The 23,928-nt window shown below is 43.9% G+C and overlaps 1 protein-coding gene across 2 annotated transcripts in view; it reads right to left on the bottom strand.

Moving 5' to 3' along the window:
* Nucleotides 1-11,859, bottom strand: part of ARHGAP24 (Rho GTPase activating protein 24) — a 664,176-nt gene extending 652,317 nt beyond the window's left edge. For both annotated transcript variants that reach the window (XM_088445039.1, XM_088445045.1), the window contains exon 1: nucleotides 11,539-11,859. The gene's annotated coding sequence lies outside the window, so the exon portion shown is untranslated. The remainder of the gene's footprint in view (nucleotides 1-11,538) is intronic.
* Between the last annotated feature and the right edge of the window lie 12,069 nt (nucleotides 11,860-23,928).

Raw genomic sequence — 23,928 nt, 5'->3', positions numbered from 1 at the left:
AACCATTTACTCACCCTCACCTCTGTGGTAACACGTTACCTCCGCTCACCCCTGTAGTAACACAGTCCCCTCCCTCCCCAGTGTTGTAACACATTCCCCTCCCTCACCTGTCTAGGAACACATTCCCATACCTGTGTAGTAACACATTCCCTTCCCTCACCTCTATAGTAACACATTCCCATCCCACACCTATATAGTAATACATTCCCCTCCCTCATCTCTATGCTAACACATTCCCCTCTCACACCTCTATAGTAACACATTCCCCTCTCACTGCTGTTGTAACAAATTTTCCTCTCACCTCTGTAGTAACTCATTCCTTCCCTCACACCTGCACTAACACATTTCCCTCCCATACCTGTGTAGTTACACATTCCCTACCCTCACTATTCAAATAGGGGAGCCATATCAACTGCCAGTGATGTCTGGCAGCACTTGGGATGACAGTTGGTGTTTGAATATTGAACTGTGCTGCAGCCACGATGAGTCAGTCAGTCAGGACATTGCACAGGGGGAGGAAACATTTTAGCCCTATTCACCCACTTAGGAGTAACATTTGAAATATCCCTGCTCAGTGACTACCTAAGTCATGGAATGCATATACTCCCCGATTTTGATGTCTCTAGGTCCAGGGGTTTGGACCAGTCATTTATGAATCAGTCAGTCAGGACATTTGATATATATATATATATATATATATATATATATATATGAGTACGAGAGTACAGCATAGCACAAAGAATCATTATTGTGATCATCAGTTTGTTTAAAGTTGCTGTACTTCTTACTGCTAATGTTATTCTTAATGCTACTCGTCCATATGCCCTATGTGAGGATTTAATGACCAGATAATCAGAATGTCCACAGTGGCGCAGAGAATTTAATGAGTGTATAGGAAGTGACCTGTCCACGCATGTGATTGTGTAAGTGTGACAGGGACAGTGTTATGATGCTAGAATAGGAATGAAGGCAAGTAAGAATCCACAAACTGAGATCTAGACAGTAGAATGTTGTTAGGGAAGTGCTCCAATGTGCTGTTCCCGAGTGCTCTGTTGCGAATGTGGCAAGTTGCACCGTCCTCATCAGTGCACCATGCTCTCCTCCGTTACTGTGCATGTGCACCACTGTTTGTTACCTCTGTAGTGGTTCTAGTCCTAGATGCAGATTTATGCAGATGTGCTTTATATGTATGATGTACAAGTACCTCTGTAAATGCTGCATGTATACAGTGTTCTCTATGTGTATTATACAATAATTGCCCTGTGCATACCTGGTTCATTAGTCCTGTATGAACTAACAACCATATCACTTACATAAAGTTACCCTCAATAATGTGCACCGCCCCCAAAGAACACATTGTAGCATTGAAAAGATCCTATAAAATTGAAGCTGGAAAATTGTGAATTGCAATATAGCTTTGTTATTTACTGGTTTTATTGTCCTAGTCATCCAATATTGCCATATGTTTCAGAATGTTCTTTTCATGTCACAATGAGTATATAGGCAGAGATGTGATAATAATTTTCACTTTGTTTTGCCATTCAAATTCTATTATAGAGATTGGAGATGAACGGTTCGGTTTTACTCAGTAATGTTCGGATCTCAATAATGGCATCATAATATTTTGGATGGCCAATAAGATAAATTCGAACTAAAGGCCTCCATACATCAGAGATTGATTGATTGATTGAAAAAGGGAAAGATTTTTATACACAATCGATTGCAAATTGCACGATTGCTGCAATCAGTCTCTGATGTATGGGGTCCTTTATCCAAACTTGCGCTAATTTGGTGAAAAGAACTGAGTCAAAACTGTACCGCACATCTCTAATGGAAACAAATATTCCTCAGAACAGTTTTGAAAATGTTAATTCTTTCTACCCAGCCATCCCTGTTTATTGCTTGCACAGAGCATTAAACATTTTAGCAGTATAATAACTATAGTGAGATTCTGAAGTGTTTTCATGCTTTTTAAAAATGTTGTTTAAATGTTGTTTAAAAATGTTGTCCAACTTAGATTAAGGCGACTAACAATCAAGTGGAATTAGATGTTTTCTAGACCATAGCTGCCAGCTGTCCATAATTTCTAAAGACAGTTCTAGGTTTTCAAGTCTTGTCTGTGAACTTTTGTTTGACCTGGAAATGTCCCTATTTTTTATATTAACCACCTGTGGGAAACTGCACGATTCAATATACCATTTTAGTGGATGGAGTTTTCACTATTATTATTCATAAGGCTTTGTAATGTGGAATATACAAAACTCACATTATAATCAGGATGATAATACAGAACTTTCATGTTAGTTTCCCTACAGTTCGCCTACACTGTAACGTGTTTAACAAGCTTCAATTCACCTGCTCTGCAGCAAAGCCAGCTGTTTAACTGCTCTGCAATGTATAGTATAAATACCAAACAATGTATTGAAGAAATGGGAACAGTGCTATCTACGGCCCACGTTTAGGCAACAATTGGATTTTATGAAAAAAAACCCCACATAATAGGTGAGTACAATTAAACAGTTAATAAAACTTGTGCATTGTCACTATTGTACTGGGACCAGCTATGAATATATCCTATGCATCATTTCCTCTATCGCAACCATGGAACATAAAAATAAGAGTTATGGTAGACTTACCTATGTTAACAATTTTTCTTCGAGGTCCATAGGGTCCACAGGAACTACCTTGGGGTATGTGGTTGGAGAGATCCAGGCACCAAACAATCAAAGCTTTAGCTCCCAGAATGCACTGGTCCTTTTCCATATATACCCCGCCCCCAGCCACAGACATTCAGTTTTTAAACAAGCCTAAATAGCAGGAGAAGGAAAGTGAAGTGGAGAAGGAAGTACAAATTACACTAGAAACACTCTCACAAAAATGAGGGAATCAGTGACAAGAAGAAACAGATCCCAATTGAGGCCAAGTGCATCAGGGTGGGCACCCTGTGGACCCTAAGGACCTAGATGAAAAAGAGTTAACAAAGGTAAGTCTACCATAACTCTTATTTTCTTCTTCAGAGTCCATAGGGTCCACATGAACTACCTTGGGGATGTCCGAAAGCATTTCCCTTCAGGGTGGGGACGCTCCTGAGCAAAGAGGAGAATCCGCCACACAAAAGAAGCATCCTGCATGGGGGGCATATACATAGCAGGATGTAACTGCTCCGGGAACCCCATAGTGGGAGGCAGTACTAGACCTGCTGCACGGTCTACTAAATGCGACATAACCTGAGACCAAGAGGACGCCCAAGATGGCTCTTGTACAGGAGCTGGTGTACTGGATTGGTGAGGTAGCTGTCTCCTATAACAGGGAGCACATACACCATCCTGTATGAAATCCTGAGCCGACAGGCTTGCTGAACAGGATTTACATGACACCAACACAGGAGCTTCAGCCTCCAGATTATCCTTAACATTTGACATATAAATGTATAAAAGGTATAAGGTACAAGATATAAATGTTATGCAATGTGACAGTCTTCACAAGTACCAGTATTTGTGAAGTACACAGAAAACCCCACACCCCCTGTACAGAGGGATGAGGAGAAAAACAGTGATAGTTATAACTGACAATCAGAAATAAAAGGCAGTATCAAACAGCAGCTAGCACAAGTCACATACAATGCATATGCAATTAAATCGCAATGAGCTCTGAATCAACTGACCAACACCCAAGGCTTGGTAGGATGTAGAGCACTAGATACCTGACCCAGAGGAGAGGCATACAGGGAGACAAACCCAAACCTTCTGAGAAAAAACAGCTTCAGCAGACCACCGATGGTGGACTGTGAGCGTCTCATATACACGAGGCAGGTAGGAGGAGCAACCCAGACAGGGTTGCGTCTGGGTCGGTGGAGGAGCAGCTGGGGAAGAGCCTACCTCCCCTAAGCTGCATCAACCTGCCGGGTACGCTGGCCTCATGGCAGTCGATGTGTCTACTGCCGATCCCCGGTGTCAGATGATAAGGCCCCGGTGGTCTAGTGAGGAGGTGGGGGAGTGGCCGGGCCTTCACTGCAGCGTCTTCTGGTGCATCTCCAGCACCGGTATGGTTTTCCGTAAAAGAGGAATCGCCTTACCTGACATCCATGTGTGTCCGATTGCAGTCCGTACCTCCAGCGTTGCTGCAAGCTAAGCTCCGCTGTGACCCACCCAAATCACCAGAGACGTTACTGGTGTTGCGGCATCAGCGGAGGTAGAAGGAGTCGCAGTGCATGCATCTTATTAGGACGCTCAGCACTGCTAACCCAGTACAATAGTAAACTAAAACAAATTATAAAATGAAAGCTTGGGACTGCCAGAGCAGTCCCCTGGTCAAAAGTTGCGTCTGAACTCCTGCTGAGCACTAAACAAAAAATTGAATGCCTGTGGCTGTGGGCGGGGTATATATGGAGGAGGACCTATGCATTCTGGTAGCTAAAGCTTTGACTGTTTGGTGCCTGAATTTCTCCAACCACATACCCCCTAAGGTAGTTCCCTTGGGACCCTGAAGAAGAAATATCAAGTTTAATATCAAGATACGTATGTATGCATATTATGGGGTCTATGAACTAAAAATTGCAGACCTGCCGCGATTAATATCTATCCATATCTCTGCGAAAATTTTAATTTTTAATTAAAATATGCCCACTATGTACAAAGGGGAACTCGCAGGGACAGCAGTTGCGGTAACCCCTGTCCCTGCGAGTTATATCCCCCAAAAATTGTAGAAGTCTTCACATAAGTGTTGGGGGGGGGAGCTGACACTGTGCATGCGCACGGTGTTAGCTTCCGGAGCCGGCCGGGAGCTGGTAGAGAGAGATTAAAAGATCTCTCTCCTGCACTTGGAGCCTCCATAGGCTTACAGTTGTTTTCACCATCTGAAGATGGTATAAACTACTGGGGCTGAACTCCGAAAAGCTTCGCTCTTTGGAGTTTAGTACACAGGGATAAGATCGTAGTCCCCATTGACAATAATGAGGACTGAGATCTGCAGCGCTAATTAGCACTTTGGTGGAGAGTTCTGTGAAATCTCCTGCATTGTGCCATTAGTACATAGGAACAATACATAAAACTATGCAGAAACTGCAGTTTCTGCATCATTTTATGTTACAAAACAGCTTGATACATAGGCCGCTATATCACCATCTATTGTTTATAGACCTGTTGGGGGCTGAACTATATTCCTAGTAACAGTTAAAGATAATGCAGACTGACATCTACAGTACATTGTTTTGTTTCTGCTTGTAGGCAGAAAATTGATGAAACAAAATTTGTGCTATACTGCAGATCCACGCTTTTCATGTCATGTACATGGAAACTGCTTACTTCCTCTTTCTAATATACCATCTGTAGATAAAAGTGTAGTATGGTGATGTCGCCTTACTATCATAAGTTGCAGACCCAGATAGGATGACCATAAATCACCCTAGCCAGGACTCTTCTTGCAGTGTCCCCAGGGGTTGCTCAATGAGGCAGTTTTTCCAGGGGCTCTTTGGATCACTTCACTTCCCATCTCAGCACCTATTTTTAAAAGTTTAGCAGTAACTGGAATTGTATCTTTTATTAATTACTAAACAAGAACATTAATGAAGTCCAGATTTGTGTAAATACAATATAGACCCGAGCCATAGGAACAAAACAGCTTTTATGTTTTTCTTATTTTGCATTTTTTCTGAGCCATTATTTAAATACTAAGAACATTTTGAATGATGTTTATCACCTTATCTCTATGTAGTTATTTTATACAAATGGGATGCAGTGGGAGGATGGAGCAATTCACAGCATTGGGGGTGTATGGAGTGACACAACAACAGTGTCCTAGTGTAGCAAACAATATAGATCCATCCCTTTAAGTAATGAAGAGTAACAGTAATAGTACCAATGACTAGGTAGCAGTGCTATGGCATGACCCCACACAAAGTCGCATACCAGAAATTGTGATGGATGCACAAAGCTAGCAGAACAAATCTACTTGTTGAGACGTGACCACAGAACAACGTTCAAATCCAGGAAAACAGGTCTATGCACAGATCTGCTTTATGTTGTTTGACTATAAATTATACTGAATAAGTATAAATAATGCATGTGACATAAGGATCAATAAAGTCTATTTTTACCTTGTTAAACGTATTCATCAGGTAAAAACAACTTTTCAATAACTTTCTATATATTATAAACATGTCAATTATCTCCTTAAATGTCAGGTTTAATTTATTTTAGCCAAGATATGAAATTACATATTACCTTTCTTTGTGAATGTTATTGTGAAGATACTGTAGCTATACAGACATTGTTAGATATTATATGTGAATACAACAATTTAGTTGAAACAATTAAACAATCCAGACTAGTTATTCTGGTCTTAAACAAATTATACAATGTATCGTATGATATATCATGGACGGAATAATATATCATACACATCGTATAGAATTTACAGCCGATCCGTCGTTCCCAGCCATCGTTCATCGCATCATCCCATCTGCTGTGCTTGCCCATCAGATGGTACATTGCAATTGTGTGATCATACAGTGCACGCGATGTATCATTACATATGGTCGTATGTTGTGTATCCAGCTTTACATTCTGTGATACTCTAGCCAAAATAGTGCATTTGAGCAAATATTGTGCAAGATAGAAATTCGGTCAGAAAATGAAAGTTATCCCATGTACCATTTGTAGTCACTATTGATATGGACGACACCTTTAAGCTGCCCAAACGCATACAATAGTTTTCATTTATATTAGATTAAAGGGTCTATTCATCATCTGGGGACGTATGACACCAGCTGAATAAGTATCCACCTCGCCGCAAGGGATACTTATTACCGGAGCAATTCATCATGTGTGGGCTACATGCAATGCAGCCAGTATTTACCCTGCATGACAAATTGTATCTGTACCCCTTGCATGGTTTGTTACAGATATAAAGTTGCCTACTTTTTTATTTGCTTTCAACTCAGAATCAGCATCATAGTGATCTAAATCATACTATTCTATTCTCCTGTAACATGTAGTAGACTAGTAAAGTAGGGATGACCATCAATGGATGACAAACATCAATGGATGACCACCAATGGGTGATGATTTTGCCATTGATGGTGGAGATCCAATGCTTTACTGCCATCGATGGCACACAGCCAAGCGATAATTTTTTTGTCTCCTACATGTGACAAGCCACAGAGCTTAGCTCCGCTGCCCGACACGACCTACAAAGCCTTGCTTCCACTCCTTGATTGGCCTGCTGCCCGGACAGTATTAAAACAGGAATGACCATCGGTGGGTGAAACCAACGATGGTTCACAGATGTTGGTTTCATACCATCGATGTCATCCACCAAAGGTACCATCGATGGTTAACCTACCGATGGCCGTCATTATAGTAAAGAGTGCAATGGTATCACGGGACTGTGCTGACATGAATGACAGTATCATGCCCTACACAATTGCCATTTAGAACTCCCATCCATGACATTGCAAAAAATAGGCAACTATAATCTAAATTTGATCGTTTTAATAGATAGGGCAAGCGCAGAAAAGAGATCACTTGATTATCAACACTCATTTTGCCCACACAATTGCTATCCTATGCAGTCTTAAACCTAATCATGAAATACTCTTCTTCATAGCATCTTAGATCTGCCTCTGAACCGCACATCACCTCCTCTCTCAAAACCACTTGCCAGTTCCATTTATAAGACTTCTCACTCACCTATGGAATTCCCTCTCATCTTTCCCCAGTCTGAAAATGTTTACACAATCTCTGAATACTTCATTAAAGCCTACTCTACTGTCCCAATCTCCACTCCGAGCCACACTATCTCTTGTCACAGCTCTTACCTTTTCCCTCTAGATTGTAAGCTCTCTCATGTGTTTGTTAGCCTTGATTTAGTTCTGCATTTATATAGTCTACCTTATGTGTGTCTGCTTTATGCGTACCCTATTTTGGCCACTAGGCTCGATTCAGACCCGCTCGCAAGATGCGTTCGCACGCACCCAGCGTAAGCAAATCTGGCAAAGGCAAGCGATCGCACGGCAGGGCATTAGCACGCCCACTATGTCTTTGCGTGCGATCGCTCTGTGTATGCCCACCAGGCTGTCTTAAGATGCCCACTTTCCTACGTCATATCCAGGAAGTGTATGCAACCATCTGTAACATCGAGTACCATCGGATGCGATCGCAGCATTTGTGGTTGACCATACCCTGCCGCAAGCACTGTGAGTGCTTCAGTGTAAAATTCTGCCAGGTGACATGTACTATGACGCTGCATCTTAATTATGCACACCTCTGAAACAGCATTGAGACGCTCAGGCACACCTGCATTCACAACACCACTCCCCCGTTTTGATGGACCATCCCGTCACCACCACCCACAGACGGCTCATCCTGTCACACTGGCTAGCGAGCTGTATATGGGCAGTGAGCGAATGCTTCCCAAACACATGGACTAATTCGCGCATGTGCACTGCGATGCGATTGCATGCGCAGAATGTAAAAATCGACTGGCTGCGTGCAAACACAGCCTAGCGAGCGAGTCTGAATCGGGCATTGTGGCGCCTTACAAATCAATGGCACTAATAACAGTAATAATGATGATAATAATAACAATAATAATACCAGCTTTCAAATAATCAGTTACAAAGTTAGCAAACTTATCAAACTTGAAAACGCGTACACGGCAAGAAAATAAAGTCAATCCAAATGATTTACATGTACTGTATATACATAAACCATCAGCAAACACTCAAGCTTGTTGATACCTTAGCCAGTGTATGTTGATTACCAATGATCTGGGGGCAATTCTCCCCATACTTTGGAACTGGTTCTGATTTTACCAGTTTTCCATGCATGTAAATGTACAGTCTGGAGATAAGCGCTTTATCACTACTGATCCTAGTACTATATAATTATGAGGATAAATTGCTCCATGTATGGAGTCACTTACAGGTAATTGTAAAGTCTTATTGAATATGAACATGTTGGGAGATTTAATACTGATGTGTGTATGTGTACAAACACTCGCAGCTATCATATTTCTGCCTTCTGTAAAAAGAACTCATTTAAAATGCATTTGTACCAGCAGCAAAAATCTCATTAACAATTACATTCTTGTGTTGTGGAATCCTTGTAAACAGTTGTGGACCACTTCCCAGTTCTACAAAATGTCACTGTGCTCTCTGCACTTTTAATTTGCTACTTATTGCCACAGCTAAACAGTGACCACTAACCCTTACAATATGTATTATAGTACAGCACAGGACAGATCATTCATAATGTATATTCAGGTAGAGAGTAATTTCAGATTTGCTTGGACACTTATACAGAGTTTATAACATAATTAATGTACAAAGTTTACAATAAAAAGCAACAAACACCACAAATAATGAAACATCAGAAGTACTACTGAGACCCTCTATGAGGAACTGAAATATAAGTAATATGTTATAAATATCACTCTTGACAGCTGGATAATATACTGTAAGCTTATGTAATGCTATAAAAGTTATGTCTGAAATATCTTGTGCAAGTTGAGAGCGCCAGATAAAACTCTTCCTGACTGAATCACGCCGACAGGTCACCAGACTGACAGTGCTGATCTATATAATGATCCAAGTGTGACAGGTAGAGCTAGTCACACACAGGCAGCGGGTATGCAATACTAATAACTGCTTCTGTTGTAAACTACTGCAGTTAATACAGTTGCACATTTAAAGTTTCTTAACACTATGGGGCCTATGGGCCTGATTCACAACGGATCGCTTTTCTGCTTATACACCCGCAACTGCGTTGCTAATATCAGCAGTATTATTTAAATGTGTGCATTCACATTGCAACCGCAGCCTGACATAAGGACGCCCACTTCCCCTTACTCACATCCGTATACTTGGCCAACATAGAGAAACAATCGGTATTATCGAGTAACATCGGACCCATACGCACAGTTAATGAAGCCATGACCTTACTCAGGAATTGCTTACTTCAGCGCACACTATGAGACCTCAGGCGGCGTCTGGTTTCGCAGTGGCTAATTTATGCACGCCCATGCAACGGCGTTGAAACGCACTGGCACGTCTGCACTTCCTGTCAATCACTCTGCCATGGGTCTGCGTATCCTCTGTGCAGTGGCTAGTTTGCATACGCTCACTTCGATGTATACGCATACGCAGTACACAACAATCAGGCGATTGCGTGCATATAAGCAACTGCGTTCATTGCTGAATTAGGCCTATGTACTAAGCCTTGGGGGTCTATTCATCATCAATTAATTTCTACAAAAGTGGGAGAAAATTAACATTTTGTAAAAATTAAGGTTTAGGGCTATTCATTAAGCATGTAACAAAGGAGCTATCACAGATATCTCCTGGTTACAATTCTCCTTCCATAATTTCCACAGTCCCCATACTTTAGTAAATTGTTCAGAACTGACATGGTGTACAGACTCGATACCATGCAACAATGGCGGCTGCGGGGGGGTGGTTACACAGACCAGTGGCTGCTGTGGGGGAGCCAGGACGGACACCGGCGGCAGCGGGAGGTGGCTAGTGAGAGTGGTGGGGAGAGTGGGGGACATATAGTGGCGACGGGGGGGTCTACAATTCTGAGGAGAGGTTGTCTAGTGTGGAAGACATCGGCAGAATATAGAGGGGGGGGGCAGATGCAGTGAGGAAATCCTTAGGATACCTCACCTGTAGGAGGAAAAGCTTACTACGCAAGAAGAGCAGATTTTCGAAAGTGATACTTTAGGCAAGGAGGCATGATGAATGCCTCCTTTCGGTTTTTTGAAACTCGCAGCAACTTTAACACATAATTAACACTAGTGATAATTATGTAATGATGAATAGGCCCCCAAGAGAGACAGAAAGTGGATGGAGATAAAGTACCAACCAATCAGCTCCTGTCATTTTTAAAAAGTAACAGTTAGGATCTGATTGATTGGTACTTTATCTCTCTCCAAGGCTTAGTAAATAGAGCCCTATGCACCAATATGAATCACTCAAGAGGTAGACAGGTACAACAATTACTACACTTCCATTATCCAACATGCTGACATAAGTTCACAGCTTTAAACTAAAACCAAAGCTCCTTGACAAAGTAACAAATGACAATGCAGTGGAAAACATAAATTGTGATGAATAAAATGCAGATGTCACTATTCCTTTAAGAGTAAGCTATAACTTAATATATAGTAACAGCTGCAAACATAGCTTAAGCTATCCCTTACATGACATGCATGCATCCTTTTTAACTAAGGAAAAAAAAGTATTTATTAATGCTAATCCTATGGGAAGAATAACAATCTATAAACCATTATAAATTGCATCAGTGGAGAGAAATGACGCAGTGCATGTATGCAGTGTGCATATTGACAGTTGAGGTAGACCTCCAGCTAATGTAAGGCTGTGGGAGAAGAGAGTTCCCAATCACCCAGGAAGATCTTTGCATTCCACAAGACAGCTGCCTGTTCTAGGTTAGAAAAATAACTTGTGCTGTCAATAATTAAAAAAAAGGAGCAATATTTATACAACGAAACTGGCATAGAGAGGTGAATATTTATACTTACCCTTCCAATATTAGTTCAGATCCACAAACTGCAAGTGATTCAAATGAATAAATCCAATATAAGATCCACCACTGCTATATCATTCACAAGGCAGGTTGAAATCAGACAAATATGTCTTGTCAGTAAGATGAAGTTCTTCAAGTATACAGTATATTGTCCTGGTAAATACAAACTGGCCATGCAGAGATATTTTTTCCCAGCTCTTCTTTAATAACTGAGGCAGAACCCACTTCTAAACTACAGCCCACTTTGTAGTGACAGGCAGCCCAAGCACAGTGCTGTGCAGCTCCAGCAGGGAACTTGTGCCTGAAGTTGGAAGGATTGATTGTATGAATGTGTCTGTCAGTGCACTGCACAGTGCAAGAGGCTGGGAGAAAGAAGCAGGACAGCCCTCTGGTATCAGATTTCACAGGCAACTGGCAGCAGCTTCCAGACAGCCTGTGTAATACAGTACTACTGTGGAGCCAATACAGAACGCGTTACTGACACTTCCTAGTTGCAATATTAATTAGTGTACTATTGGCTCGGATCAGTTTGGCTACATCCTACCTTAAGTGGCACATATTCAAAACGTGCCATATGCATAGAGGTGACAGAGAATCCCAGTGGACCTTTTCAAATTCTTCCTCTTTAAGATAAAACAACAGTTTATTTTCTCTTCCTCATAAATAAACAGTGTAAAAGTCAGTCCCCAGCTAGAAACCTGCTGCAGGTTGGGTAGCTGCAGATAACGCATAATGAGTAATGATGAGTGTCTTCTAATAACACTTATTGCTATACTGTACCTTTTTTAAGACAATTCACCCATCTTCAACAAAGCATTCTGAGATCCTCTAAATGTGGTGACCACAAAACTTGCTTCGTGTCGGGTGACTTTACAGGTTCATAAACTAAATACGTGATAGATAAGTAATACCCCTTTCACACTGCCAGCAAATAACCCGGGTTATTGCACATGAACGTGCAGCAACCCGGGTTACTGTGCTGCGTGAAAGGGCCCAGTTGAAAAAACCTGGGTCAAGTGACCCGGCATTTGAAACCGGGTAACGAGCAGGGTTGAGCATGAGTTCAACCCGGCTCGCGGTGCAGTGTGAATGGGTAACACTCCATAGGGACAGCTCATCTCCAAGTACCGGCTCAGCGGTGATGGCCGTGACGTCATCGACCCGGCATTATTGCCGGGCCGCCAGTCTGAAAGGGGTCTCAGCCAGGTCGCGCACAGGATGGACCCAGCATTTGCGATGTGAAAGGGGAATAAAGGGTTTTCAACCACTACTTACCGAATTACCCACCCTTTTTCAGAGAGGCATTTCCCTACGGAATGTAACTTTAACGTAGTTTAATCACAGGTAATAAATACAATTGTTTCAAATTATTTAAATTTCATTTTGCAGGAACTAATCAGCAGACGTCTCTGCTTGTATCCTTTTCCACAGAGAAACAGGTACCGTGTTTCCCCGATAATAAGACACTGTCTTATTTTTTTTGGGGTTCCAAAAAACACCATAGGGCTTATTTTCGGGGTAGGTCTTATTTTAACTAACATTGACAGCCCCTTATGCAGGCCCCCCTGTAGCAGTGCCCCTTATGCAGGCCCCCCCTGTAGCAGTGCCCCTTATGCAGCCCCCCCCCTGTAGCAGTGCCCCTTATGCAGGCCCCCCCCTTATGCAGTGCCCCTTATGCAGCCTCCCTTGTGTAGCAGTGCCCCTTATGCAGGCCCCCCCCTGTAGCAGTGCCCCTTATGCAGCCTCCCTTGTGTAGCAGTGCCCCTTATGCAGGCCCCCCCTGTAGCAGTGCCCCTTATGCAGCCTCCCTTGTGTAGCAGTGCCCCTTATGCAGGCCCCCCCTGTAGCAGTGCCCCTTATGCAGCCTCCCTTGTGTAGCAGTGCCCCTTATGCAGGCCCCCCCTGTAGCAGTGCCCCTTATGCAGCCTCCCTTGTGTAGCAGTGCCCCTTATGCAGCCCCCCCCCCTGTAGCAGTGCCCCTTATGCAGCCTCCCTTGTGTAGCAGTGCCCCTTATGCAGGCCCCCTCCCTGTAGCAGTGCCCCTTATGCAGGCCCCCCCCTGTAGCAGTGCCCCTTATGCAGGCCCCCCCTGTAGCAGTGCCTCTTATGCAGCCTCCCTTGTGTAGCAGTGCCCCTTATGCAGGCCCCCCCCTGTAGCAGTGCCCCTTATGCAGCCTCCCTTGTGTAGCAGTGCCCCTTATGCAGGCCCCCTCCCCTGTAGCAGTGTCCTTTATGCAGGCCCCCTTATTGCAGTGCAAGTACGGTACTTACCTGAGTCACCGCCGTCCGGGATGTCCCTTTCACTTGCGCGCTGACTGGATCTAATATGATCCGGCAGGCGCGGCCGCACAGGATCCTCAGCGCGCGGGTGACGTCATGACGTCACCCGCGCACTGCATGACTGGGAACGCTGGTCTCTTCAGCGTTCCCAGCTCAAAAAGAAAAAAGGTAGGTCTTATTTTCGGGGTAGGGCTTATTTTAGACCGGGCTACAAAAGTAAAGGTAGGGCTTATTTTCAGGGTAGGTCTTATTATCGGGGAAACACGGTAAGTGCATACAACATACAATTTAACAACAACACAGTTTAGCAATCAAATGTAAACAAATTACTACTGCAATATATTTTTAGCACTAAACTAAACTAATTGTTGCACTTTCTTCCACAAAACTTTATGATAAATAACTTGTACGAAACAACATTTTACTTTGGCCAGTAAACTATTATTATACTGCAGTATAGCTAACTAAAATGTGTACTAAGTGTTTATTAGTACACTTTAGTAGTAACTATAACAATTGAATGTTGTAAAAAGTTTCTAATGCTCAATAGAATAAAGTTGAGGCTTCTCCAAAGGGTTAGACAATTCACACTGCTGTTTTGACCCACGTTATTGCCAGGTTAACCTGGGTCGTGGCTTGGTGTGAAAGGGTCTCCAAAAAAACCCTGGTCCAGTGACCCGGCAACTTGAGTAGCTTGAAGGGCTGAACATGGGAAGGACCCGGGTTAAAGGGCAGTGTGAACAGAATAAGAGGGAAAATGTAGTATAGGGGCATGCATCATGCCGCTATAACTCTTCCTACTTCGCCTCTTTACCAAAGTGAAGCAGAAAGCCGTACCAACGAGATGTAAGAACATCTTGTCTGCCGGAGAGGGGGAGTGAAAACTCCCCTCTCCGGTAATACCCGCCAGAGCCCACAGCATATCAGCCTAGTCTCATCTCCCAGCTGGCTCCACTGGGCATGTGCGATATCTCGCAAGCATTGCAAGATCTCACGTGCAGCCCGGCAGCCGCTGCAGCCAGGGACAGTGCTGTCCCTGCTGTGGTGAAAGGGCAGCGACAGCTGCAGCTGTCAAAATCGATAGCTGCATCTGTCGGAACAGGCACTGTTGGGTGGCACATCGTTGTGTTCTCTTGTAGAAAGCAGCGCCAATAATGACAGGGGCACATAGTGCTCCTGTCATTTACCACCCAACCCCACATTAATACATGGGAAAGAAGTAGTATCAGCGCACTCAACACTCATATTGCTAGGTGATACATCTCCCCCAGGGAGAGGTGGATTCCTGGTGCTTGGAGATTATGTCATCTCCAAGTGCGGGCAGAACAGTTCCACTGCACCCATGTGCAGTATAAACCCGCTGTGTGAAAGGGGTCTATCCCTGGTTTGACCCTGACCCATATTGTAACCGTGTTCCAAATCCCGAGTCAGACCTGGGATTTTGGTGTAAAAGGGTAATTGGACAGCTGTAACTGTAGACAATCATGAAAGGAACATTACACTTTGTCCGGGATTGTCATGATGTTCCTGATGGTCGTAATGTTCCAATGGTGGCCATCCATTGTTTGAAAAAACAATTTTTTACAAATATAAAAAAATTAGTTCTGAATAAGTTAAAATACACATTCTTCACCTAATTCACTCATTAAAAAAACCCTGACAATTTCTGAGCGTTTTTTAGAAAAAAATAAAATAATTTAAATTGGCAGTTAAGTGATTAAGATTCAGCTTAGAGCTTATTTCTTTCTGATTTCAGCTGTAGAAGGGCTATCCTATTTGGTAGCATACAGTATGACGGGGCTGTATTTGTTTTGTTATTCTGTAAAGACGGACACTCTCCCTTGTCATTGCTGTCAGTGTTGTAATCACTGATGGGAAGTGTGCAGGAGCTGTCAGTTTGTTTCAGTTATCTGGGGCACCCAACAGTTATAAGTAAGGGATTTCTCTGGCTCACCACTCCTGTGACAGCTGCTATCTGCGGCGTCTCCTCACTCCTTTCACTCTGGCAGGACTGGGCACCACCCCTCCGAAGGACGGACCTCTCGATACTGCTTCCAAGGTGAGTCCTACAGCAGAAGTCTGCCTCTCTCTCACTGTCTGCTTCCCGAGGATGAGTGGACTCAGAGCACCTCCCAACACCACCCCTATGGGATGGGTTTGATTTTATAAGCCCAAAGTCTCTATCCACAGCTCGTTACTCCTGCTTGCTCTGCCTCTTGTTCTAGCCTCACTCCTTCACCAGAACAACAACGCACCTCACCGGAACCAGAGCGTTGCCCAGACACCGCCATCTCCTGCAGGTAACCTCTGGAAAAAGTTGATCAACTGTCGCTCAGGGTGCCTCTCTATATTGCAGAGCATGCGGCTCCCAATTGCCGCTCCTGCGTTTAAAGTTCCAGCTCCCGTCTGTCCACGTGGGTCTCCCTCAGCTGCTGCAGTGCTTGCACAATCATTTCAAAGGAGCGTGGGATACTACCATTAATAGTATGGGGCAGCTCTCATACTGTAAGTCATATTCATATGAGCCCTTTTTATACAAGAGTTCATACATATATAAATATAATCATATATTTAAATATATGTATCCTGGGTGGGGTATCACAAAAATATATTTTATAAAGGTAATAACCTGCACTCTCTGTTATCTCGTTTCAGGGGCATTTTAAGAGAGGCCATGTGCAGCCTCTGTTTGGGCCCCCTCCTCTCTATTAGTGCAGTAGATTCTGGCTTCATGCCAGAATGGCTACTGCGCAAGCGCAGATTCCTGATAATCAGGATTCTGTGTTCAGCATTGAATCAGCCTCCGGGTCACATAAAATCGTAAAACGAAGCATACAGGCGAATATCTGCATTTAGTCCTGTGCACGCAACGCGAGTGCAAGATTTGCCGACTTACGTTCCACTCTGCATCACCCCAATGATATAATAGTGATAAATTAACAGAAAATTAAGAAAACAGAGAAATAATAGATTAATATCATATAAAGAAATGTCCCTCTATTCAAATTATTAATTTCAAATGTTTCTAAAAATGCTAATGTAAATTGTGTTCAATATATCAATACTTTAGTGCTAGAAAATATACACTGTGTAGAGTACATTAAAAGTTCACATATAAGGGTGTGGCTTGGCCACCATACAGACTGGCAGCTCTCTCTGGGAGCTCCGGACTTACCCCTGCCTGCTGCTTGTCTGTGTGACGTGGAACCCTTCTCATCATTACATCGGACCCCTCCACTACCTGCTCTGCCCGAGGATACTAAAACCTTCCTCCTTGGGTGCCTGTTGCTGCTCCTGTGGACCGTGACCTGTCGCCTTCTCGCCTTCTCATCCCACAGCCACAATGCTGATGTGCTCCTCTTCCCATCTTGCATCTTACCTCTTGCAGGGGACCATGGTGATGGAGCCATTGGACCTGATCCGGATTGCGGCTTCTGGGTGCCACTCTCATCCATCTCCCTGCACACCAGCTGCTACTGCTCTATATATCCAGGCAGGGCCATAACTAGGGTTGTGCAACCGGTGCAGCCACACAGAGAGCAGGGCTCTGTGGGTTGTACCTTTGCCACTCCCCGGGCCTTGCATTTTGCTATCAGGGTGCCTGGAATGGCACCCTACAGCCAGGATAACTGCTATAGCACCACTGGAGCATCCTGGCAGGCACCTTGCAGTCTGTACTGATGATTAGAGCGTCCTCAGGGCTCAATAGTCACCCATAATGTTAAGTGGCTCAATCTCCCTTAAAAACGCATAAAACTTTTCATGACTTTGAATCATTTAAGGGGAAACTTTATTTTGTTATAGAAAAGCCAACATTCCATGCATGTGCTGTTGGCCACAAGAAGTGTGGGGTTGCAATTCTGTTCTCCAGACACCTTGCTTTCGATCTCCTTGAGACCCATAAATACGATGATGGCAGATATAGCATTCTGACTGGCAAACGCAATAATATGTTATACATGATTATTAGTATTTATGCCCCTAACACTGACCAAGAGAACTTTTAAAAAAAAAAGAAAATTGCTCTCCCCACCAAGGAGAATTAATTATTGGTGGTGATTTTAATTCAGTCTTATCACCTACCTTGGATAGAACCTCCAGCAGCCTACCTGATAGAAGGGACCACCGAAATTTGAAAGCACTTCAAGAATTCTTGAAATTATGCCACCTCTAGGTTTATACTTTCTACTCTCTAGTACTTGCCACTTACTCTAGAATTGATATGATCCTGCTCAGCCCACAATCTTACCTTAACTCTCATATTTTTTGTATGGTCTGTTTGGATCATGCACCAATTGTCATTGACCTCTCCAGTCTTGCCTTTAGATATCCTAGAGCTACATTACAAATTAATGAATCACTTCTTCCCTGCTCTCACTTTTCAACTGTGGACTATACTGTCCGACTATTTCAGAGACAACACTACTTCTGATATTTCCCCAATTACTTTTTGGGATGCACCCAAAGCAGTCCTTCGGGGTCATCATCATTATGGTCTCCAGGTCTAAGAAGGATAGACTGACTAAATTAACTAGGCTATGTGACTCCTTACAAGTTTTTCAAGCCCACCACGAAAGATCCCAAGACCCTCAAGCGAAATCAAGCATTTTGAGGTGACCTTAACCTGCTGTTCAGCAGCTAATAAGCTTAAATTACTTAACCAAAGATAAAAAGGAGGAGGAATACTATTTCTGGCAATCAATATACCTGATTAGAGTTATCTATAATGAATATCCAAAAGAGCACTTATGCAAGGGTCAAATACATTTTAATAAAACATTCACATCAAAACAATACAAATATTCAAAAAACATAATTAAAATCAACTGTACAACACATCACAAAGTATTGTATGATGACCAAAATTTTCAAGGGTACCTCTACAGTAGGTATACCTCTATAGAGTCATTTACCATTCAGTAATCAGTCCATAAGATGAATAAAAAACAGTAGGTTATGGATTCAATTCCCTGGAGAGAAAAGTAACTCAAATATTCCTTGGTAGGTCAGTAATTGTATATATCCACAATAAAATAGCTCATGCTCAAGTGGCCGTTAATATGTTCAAAATAGTGTGCCATATGTATATAGAAGCAGTGGCGGGCTGGGCCGGGGGGCAGGGTGCCATGTGCCCCCCGGGCCGCAGCGTCATGCGGGCCACGGGCAATCTGTGTCACTGTGACACAGACTGCACCGCGTGTGTAGCGCTGACCGGACGGAGTTTGGTCAGCGCTACACAGCACAAACACACAGCCGCCGGAGCCGGCAGCGGTGTGTTTGCTGTAATCAGCAGCCGCTGAGAGTCTGTCAGACTCTCATTGGCTGCTGCTGCTCCCACTGCGGGAGCCATCTTCCGGCTCCCGCAGTGGGTAATGGGAGAGACGTCGCACTGATGATGTCTCTCCCATAATGCAAAGCGGCCGGAGGAGCCGGTGGAAGCGTCGGGACCAGGAGCGGGAGTTTCAGGTAAGTGTTTTTTTTTTATTAAGTCTCTCTCTACTGGGGGGGACGACTACTGGGGGCACTACCAGGGGGGGATTACTATGGGGGCACTACCAGGGGGGTATTACTACTGGGGGCACTACAAGGGGGGGACTACTACTACTGGGGGCACTACAAGGGGGGGACTACTACTACTGGGGGCACTACAAGGGGGGGCTACTACTGGGGGCACTACAAGGGGAGGGGACTACTACTAGGGGCACTGCATAGGGAGGAGGGGACTACTACTAGGGGCACTACATAGGGGGAGGGGACTACCACTGGGGGCACTGCATCGAGGGACCACTGCTGGGGGCTTTATATAAAGGGCAATACTGGGGGTACTGCATAGGGAGGAGACTACAACTGGGGCCACTATTTAAGGGGCATTGCATAAGGGTTACCACTATTGGGGGGGACTACTACTACTGGGGGAGCTACAAGGGGGGGACTACTACTACTGGGGGCACTACAAGGGGGGGCTACTACTGGGGGCACTACAAGGGGAGGGGACTACTACTAGGGGCACTGCATAGGGAGGAGGGGACTACTACTAGGGGCACTACATAGGGGGAGGGGACTACCACTGGGGGCACTGCATCGAGGGACCACTGCTGGGGGCTCTATATAAAGGGCAATACTGGGGGTACTGCATAGGGGGGAGACTACAACTGGGGCCACTATTTAAGGGGCATTGCATAAGGGTTACCACTATTGGGGGCACTGCATGGGGGGTGGACTGCTACTGGGTGCACTGCATAGGGGGTACCACTATTGGGGGCACTATATAAGGGGCTTACTACTGGGGGCACAAGGGGCACTGAATAGGGGGGACCACTACTGGGGGCACTATATAAGGGGCTTACTACTGGGGGCACAAGGGGCACTGCATAGGGGGGATCACTACTGGGGCCATTACTAGAGGCCTGCATAAGGGTGTTCTCTCCTGTGGCACACAGGGGCACTGCATATGGGCACTACGACAGGGGGCTGCCCCTAATCTTTATTTCTACCTTACATTAATCCCATATGGACCCGCCTCCTCCCTGAAACACTTGAGGGGGGGCGCCGCCGTAGCACGCACGTTCTTCGGGCACCCTGGCTACACGCTACTCCTCTGCCAGGGCCGCCTGCATGAATTTGCCCCCCAGGCTAAAAGTTGCCAGCCAGCCCCTGTATAGAAGCGTTACCGCTGTCCAGTATTTTATGCAGGTATCGTTATAAGCAGATTCAATGAATAGACAGTGTATTACTGCAAATAGGGGTAGATCTGCTCCCAGTGTGTACATAAACACCCTCCAGAGCTGTAGCTGAGCTGATTTACTCAGCTGGTATGAAGGGAAGTATAATTTCACATTATTACACATAACTTAATTTATGGACATCTATGGTTTGATTTCTTTGCATGTGTGGATTGCATGGGTTGTTGCTGACATTTGGTGAAAATTTCATCAAAAATATTGATGTTTTCAATACTTTTACCCACTATATATATATACACAGCGGGTCTCATTCAGACCCGGTCACAAGCGCTGAGCGGTCGCAACTGGGTCGATGTTAAGGCCCTGTGCACGCGCAGCGGCCGCACTGCGCGTGCGCAAGCCCCGGAGCGAGAGAGAAACTCTATCGCTGCGGAGCTCACTACAAAAGGGCTGGCTGTCGATGTTGATCGACAGCTCGGCCCGTTTTGTAGGTGGGGCGGGGGGGTGGTTTCACAAACGGAGGCGTTGCTTAAGGAACACCTGCCGTTTTGTAGGCGGCCGCACTGACATCAACAGTGATGTCAGTGGAGAGCTTCCTGCTCGATCAGAGCAGGAAGCTCCCTGGGGCTTGCGGCTGCCGAGACCCAACCTTAGGGTCTCGTCGCAAGCCCCGATGGTCGCGATGGTCTTGACCATTGCGACCATCAACCTGGTTGGTCGCTAAAGCTGTGGGTGGTAACCACAGCTTAGATAGCGACCAGGAGGTCGCACTTAAAAATAGAAGCGGCCGCCCTCATTCAGAACGAGCGCTCGCTTCTTGCGAGCGCCTCTGAATGAGGGCCAGTATGTGTGAACTAAATAATACACATATATCATCATATACAGTTGGTATATATAGATCCTAAAATTGAGTGTCTTCAAAACAAACAATACGTTTGAGGACAGCTTTTATAATTAAACTACTTGTAGAAATCATTCAACTCTATAGACTCATTCAACCCCCTGGTGGACAAGATATCCAAAGCAAAAATCCAAAGCGCTTCACATTTACATAGTATGGCATATACTAGGTGTAGCAGGAATAGGCTAAATTCCCACTACCTTGAGTCCCTCCATATTCCAACTATGGCCCTGATTCAGAGCCGGACGCTCTGACAGAGTGCTCGCTCTGAATCAGGGCTTCTTTTTTTTTTTTTTATGGAGCGGCTTCCTGGCTACTCGCATTGCTGTTTGTTGCCACCCACAGCTAATGCGAGCAGCCAGGTTGATGATCGAGATGGTCAAGACCATCGCGACCATCGGGCTTGCGTGGAGACCCTTGTGGTAGGGTCTCGTGGCCGCAAGCCCCAGAGAGCTTTCGGCTCAAACAGAGCCGAAAGCTCTCCCACTGACATCACTTGTGATGTCAGTGGGGCCGTCCCCAGATGGTAGGTGTTCTCATGGGAACGCCTCCATCTGGGCAGCCACCCCCCCCGGCCTGCCCACCAAAGGGGCCATGCTGTCACTCAACATCGACAGCATGCCCCCTTTGGTGTGAGACCCGGAGCGACGTATTGTCCATCGCTATCTGGGTCTCGCGCATGCACACGACGGAGCCGGCTCCATCGTGCACATGCGCTCTGGGCCACCATCGACCCGGTTGCGAGCGCTCAGCGCTTGCGACTGGGTCTGAATCAGGCCCTATGTTCACACCAATTTTCTTAATCTCCTGTGAACACCCATTGAACCGGGTCACAAATGGCAGGATGGGAACATCCTTAACCACAAACAAAAACCTTCCCCCTTTTTTCCTCTAACAAGGTTTCCCTATTAATGATATTCACTTCAGCTCTATATCTATCCAGAAGGTGTTGCAGATAACCCTGGCCAAAAGGCCTGGTTCAAAGAGTCTGCTTTTCTCTGAAAATGAATGTCCTCCAAAAAATGTATTTTAACTCTATTCAATTGCTCTTTTGGGTTGTTTTCCTTCCATTTCTTATGGTGTCAGCTTGAGTAATTAAGCTAATTGTTAGTATCACCTTCTTTTGGTAGGTACTGATAGTAATTATTTTATTCTGTATTGAGAGGGCAATGTCCAGGAAGTTAATGTTGGTGGTACGAAAAGTGCTGGCGAAACTATGGGCAAACATTTAATCCTATCAAAATACAATTTTTTATTTTGGCTAGAATTGTCCTTTAATGTGGTTTATTTATTTTAGTTGGTACAATAGAATATGGTTGTTTTGGAAATTATCTTAAAACATAGGACCCACATCAGTCACAAATCTGCATCAGTGCACCTACCTTCTCTTCAAGGCTTATTTGGCTAGCTCAGACTCTCTGTATTTCTGAGTTATGTGGTTGAAAAGTAAAGGATCCGTGCATGTTAAAAACAGTTAACAGTTATGTTGGCATAATTATTGTCAATAGACCATCTCTTTTCTAAATTTCACTCCTTATTGAACAAAGAGCTGATGCTTCATATTCACTTTAGTAGCCTTATCTCCTGGATTTTCATTTTTTTTTAGCCATTTATCACTTTTCTACAATGTCCCTTGCACTTCATTATCTAAGGACATAGGTTTCACACACATATCACTGGTACACTTATCTATACCCAATGGGTTGAGTCAACACACATTGTAAGCTGATTTAGCAATTTCAGGATGGGTACAGTAGGATGATTAATTAAGATATCTATCCATCAGGAATCTCTGTCATTACATTATATATTCTTCTCAAACTTTTTACCATCACCAAACTCTGCAGTCTTCATCCAATCCCTCAACTACCTTACATCACCAAAGAGATGCAGAAATATCTCATTTACCCCCTGTTGTGCGCATCACAAACTAGAACGTAACCTAAAGGCATGTTAACTTAAGATGAACATGCATATTATAATTTCCCATGTGAAAATACTCTTTGCTGTTCTGGAATTTATAAAAAAAATCATATGTAATATTTCTGAAATTGTGCAAAAGACATTTTTCACAAATCTTTCTTTTATAAAGTAAGCTAAGGGAGATGATAGTATTAGGTGGCTTAATTTACCTTCTCTTATGAAAACATAATTCCCACAATAAGCAGAAGGACACCGAACTCAACATTTATACACATTATGTTCATGGAATGACTAGAAACGAATATTAATGCCTGTGTGATTTTCAAGCACAACATTTATAATTAATTATGAATTCTGGAAACTATACCAACACTATGCTATCATCCTAGTTTTTCCTTTTTGTATATGCCAGCCTTAATGCAATGGAATTATAAACCTAGGTATAAGCTTTATGCTCCATTTAATAAGAATATAACAGAAATTAACACCCCCACAATTATATGTTCTTTATGAGATTATTTTTAATGTTGCTTTTTATTGAAATAATTTTTTTTGAAATGTAATAATTAAATAAATAATATTTAACAGTACTGCATTT

Source organism: Taudactylus pleione, unplaced genomic scaffold, assembly GCF_031769625.1.
Source record: "Taudactylus pleione unplaced genomic scaffold, aTauple2 ptg000376l, whole genome shotgun sequence".
Lineage (NCBI taxonomy): Eukaryota > Metazoa > Chordata > Amphibia > Anura > Myobatrachidae > Taudactylus > Taudactylus pleione.
This window is presented reverse-complemented; position numbering and strand designations above follow the sequence as displayed.